The following is a 4,596-nucleotide window of genomic DNA, read 5'->3' on the forward strand; positions in this document are numbered from 1 at the left end:
AAAAAATGAGTAAACATTACATTTACAGCGAACCCTTGTTTTTCTTAGGGTTGGCGTTCCGAAAATAACCCCTGACAGGCGAAATCCGTGAAGTAGTTGCCTTTATTTTTTGCAATTATTATACAGCATAATTAAATACTCTACATTGAAACCAAATAACAAAACCTGATTTCAGGTCAGCGGATCCGGAGTCATGTCATTAAAGCGTCTCCTCCAACCTGCCCCGCCAGACTCACAGCTGTATCTACGGCAGAACGATGGATCTCATCAAGCGAGCCTCCGGTTGGGTTCTGCTGCCTCTGGTCACAGTTATTTATTTATTTATTTTTTCCGCGCTGACATTCAAAGTTTCAGTTTCCATCTCGTGAATGGCCAATCTGTATTAAACACCGTAATTTTATTGGCAATCGGGTAAAGAAGCGCGGAGACTGCTTTTACTAATCATACGGTAAACTAAGAGTCAATTTCAGTTGAATTTGGAGTCAGATCAAATAGAAACTGACAAGAACCGGATGAAACAACAAAAATGAAAACTAATTTATTTTCCAATATAAGATCAAAATGGTCCCACACTGCGGAAACATCTCGTTTGAAGCTGCTCCATGCTTAAAGCTGTTCCGTAAAAGATCAATAATTTGTTTGGCAAATGCTTTTGACAGATTCGCTTCCTTATACAGACAGGTCCTATATCGGTCACGTGACTTGCTGCAACCAATACGCGCACCGACACGGGTTTTAGTCTGTGGGCTGGGTATTGCTGGACCCATCACTACGGCAAACTGTTTCCCAGTAGAGAACACACGGACAAATACTGTAGATATGGCTCATAGTCTCTTGGTGGTATCTGACAGTAATGTAGGAACGTTTATTATTATAATTTCGGCTTGTCAGTTTGGATAACACCACCAACAACATTAGCTGTTAACTTTATATCATTTAGATGAGATTTTATTACAGTACAACTTATCGACATGACTTTCTATTTGGACACGTAGACACCACAAGCAACACCATCAGGTATGTGAGTTAAATTTTATTAAATATGACAACCACCTCATTTTTTTAGCGACACTTACTGTGGGTAGTAAGTCGCTAAACAATGTGTTCACAATATGTGGTTCCAGTTTCTCTCGATGGCCAACCTGTTGAAACTGTGGCAAATTTTAAATACCTTGTGTCGTTCCTGGACAGTCAGCTCAACTTTGCTGAAACAACTTTGCTGATTATATTTTGAAGAACTGTTCTCAGAGACTCTACCTTTTAAGAAGACTTAGTGATCATGGGGTGACCCAACTATACTCCAGTTGGGTCACCCCTATGTCTTGAATTTTTTGGGGGGAGAGTGGGTCATATTTTATTTATCACTACAGAAGGGTACATTTATCAGTGAGGGTACAGAAGGGTTCACTAAATTTTAGCCACTAGTTGATCGATAACACCGGTCGCCGCATGTTACGCAGAGCGGGCTTGTAATGTGGGACTCACCTACCGGTCCGGGATAAATCCATCCTCCCATCTCTTCTCTGGGCCTTTTCCCCTTTGCAAAGAAACTTTCCAAAGACATCTGATCTGTTTCTTACTCATTTTGCTGCTTGTGGGCTCAGTGTTGGCGCGCAAGTAACAGACAGAATCCGGTTAAAGGATTTTCAAAATAAAAGATCCTCCAGACTCGATACATAAAACGGAAATATTTAATTATTTCTTGCGCGGCCCGGTACCAATTGGTCCACGGACCAGGGGTTGGGGACCACTGGCTTTAGAGAATCCAAATTTAGAATAGACACATTGTTCAGAAATCCTTTATTAACTTATAAAATTCTTATTTAACAGGTCGGATCAGGTTCAAATAAACCGTGCTTAGGTTCACAAAAGGGATCTCAAGAAGTTCACATTTTGTGATCCTTAAATGAGAACTTGTTTTTTTTTTTGTGTGTGTAAGATCTTCAAAAGTTGTCATAACATGGTAAGAAATGTCAGTTGTGGAACCACACTGTAACAAAACATACATGAGAATTTCAAAACAATTTGAAATGTATTTTAAAAATATTCTGAGTCAAAAAAGCGACATTGTTCCATTGTTAAAGTCCCCAATGTCAGTTGAGAATGTAATTGTAAAATACATTTACGAACAAACATTTTACAATAAACTTTAAAGTATAATTCTTTAATTACGATGTGTGAAATTACAATTCACACGTGTTTGATTTAGACATTTAACTGCATAGAAAAATGTTTTAACAAGTATAATCATTCAACCACAAGAAAAATTCAAGAGGAAACTAAAATCAGTAATTGCTTGGATGTGTTTGGAAATACTTTGGCTATGTGTCATTGGCAGACGGGTATAATCTTGCCACTTCACAGTTTGCTGCATTTAATAAAGTGATTGCTGAGCCTCAGATTAAAATAACTGATCTATGACTGGAATTATGAATAACAGAAGTGGGATGTTGTTTTTGGTTGTTCCCATTCAAAAGTATGTCAGGTACAGTGAATCATTCCTAATGCATTTTCCATCCGTCCATTCTTCCATTGGCGTTTCTAGGCCAGCAGAGACGCATCGTCCCTCCATGTGTCTTGGGTCTACTTCTGGGTCTCCTCCCGGTGGGACGTGTCCAGAACCTCCGCCACTGGCTCGTGTCAATGTGGAGAAGCAGCAGCTCTACTCTGAGTCCCTCCCGGATGACCAAGCTTCACCCCGTCTCCTGTCTCTAAGGGAGAGTCCAGACCAGGGGCGGAGATATGGGTGGGGGTTGCCTCCCGGCCCCGAGAGGTGCCTGGGAGGGAGGAATGGTTTCAAGTCACTTTAATATCTGATTACAGAGAGAAAAAGCGCAGAGGAGGGTTGGACCGCATCTCGACCAGTAAATTGTGAGCTTGGCTGAAGCTCCCTCTTCAGCCTAACAAACCGGGACTGAGTCCACATCACTACAGACCCAGCACAATTGATCAATTATCCCCTCCATTTTCCCCCCTCATTCATGAACTGGAGATACTTAAACTCAAGCGACTTCAGATCATTTAAGTATCAGCAGAACTGAAGGTCATCGGCAACTCAAGGAGAATCGGTTTGTTCATCACTAAGGCAGAATATTTTTCTGCTAACAGAGTAAAAAGAAACATGAACACAAATAGAATGAAGAACAAAAAGACATTTAAAAGTTTTAAGATTCACCTGTTGTTACTTAATGGAGAAGAGTCAAAGTGAATGGGTGATAATGAGTCAATTATATTAATTGCATATCATGTGCCTGGATCAAATGTAGTCATATTCAATAAATTAGAATATGGATTCTGATTAATCTCATTTGTAAGATTAAACATATTTGTCATTAGTCCCACAATTCTGCATTAACATTTATTTTATTGGTCTGATGTAACATTCTAATCTTGAATGTCATGTTTCCATTAGTTTTAAAAAGTAAATCATCATAATTAGCTGAAATTGACCTTTAAATTAAATCATTAAACTTGTGTTTTACTTGTGAGCTGAGTTACTGAAATACATTTTCTTAATATTCTAATTTATTGAATAAGACTGTCATTCTACATTGAGTTATGCAAGAAATGTACACTAGATGGCACTATTGCTTTGAGAAATGTATGCCACAGGACGTGCAAAGCACAAGAATGACACGACAAAGAAACTTATGTGATATCTTCTCTCCCGAGACTTGAGATCCAACATTTAATAAGAATATTAATATTGGCTCCATACGTGCTTCTAAAATTTCTAATTAATTAAACAAAAAAGAAAATTCAACATCAGCTTTATACATTATGCTTGAAATGCTCTCTAGTGTATTTACACCAAAATATACAAACATGAACCATAAGGAGGTGCTAGAAGACTTTTAGTAGAAGTCTGGGGATTCTGAATCAATGACTGATGAAAGCATTACAGTCATGGGCATTGCATTCTAGGCTTTTACACATTTTACACACATCCCAAGTTTTATTGTTGTACTTGTTTTGGTTTTTTTTAACAAACTTTTCTGTTTTGGCTGTTTAATGACTATTGATACAATGTAGTCTGTGATGCGTGAAACTTTGAACACCTGATAGTAAACAGAAAATAATTACACAATGATATGTAGACTCTTATTTTTATGTTATATATAGATGTGGGCAAGAAACAAAAGAACAAAAGGAGGGTTATGTGTTTAGCAGGCACACTGACGTATCAGCGCATTTAATCGATCATAACACGCTTTTTTGTTACTGGAAACCATATTCAAACATCTATCAAAGCTACATTTATAAAATAATTGCATTTTTAAGTATGTTTTTAATACATAGTTCAGCATATTTAAATATGCTTAGTGGCTATAACAATAGAATAGGAATGGAATATTCAGATATTGATGTATGATGAGCATATTACAAAGCACACAGGCGTTCATAATTTATTTAATAAATTTAGTAATATCAATGCATATATATATAACTGTACAAACAAATAATGATTAATAATGACCTGGCGGCCCACCATGCTTTACTAGTGCCACTGCCAGGCTAAGCATTTTTTTTTTTTTTTTTTTTTTAGGAAAAAAAAATAAAAAAAAAACCCCTTTTTTTTAGGCCGGCCGGCAGGTT

The 4,596-nt window shown here is 37.4% G+C and overlaps 2 long non-coding RNA genes across 2 annotated transcripts in view; both read left to right on the forward strand.

Annotated features, from left to right (window-relative positions):
• LOC106943183 (uncharacterized) overlaps positions 1-4,596 on the forward strand; it is a 13,790-nt gene that overhangs the window by 4,887 nt on the left and 4,307 nt on the right. The gene's annotated exons all lie outside the window — the stretch shown is intronic.
• Positions 781-4,090, forward strand: LOC106943185 (uncharacterized). Its single transcript, XR_001423841.1, has 2 exons — positions 781-1,017; positions 2,546-4,090. It is a non-coding gene; the product is annotated as an uncharacterized LOC106943185 (long non-coding RNA).

The sequence above is a fragment of the Poecilia latipinna genome, unplaced genomic scaffold (genome assembly GCF_001443285.1).
Source record: "Poecilia latipinna isolate Pla-1442-1.1 unplaced genomic scaffold, P_latipinna-1.0 Scaffold4960, whole genome shotgun sequence".
In the NCBI taxonomy this organism is placed as follows: domain Eukaryota; kingdom Metazoa; phylum Chordata; class Actinopteri; order Cyprinodontiformes; family Poeciliidae; genus Poecilia; species Poecilia latipinna.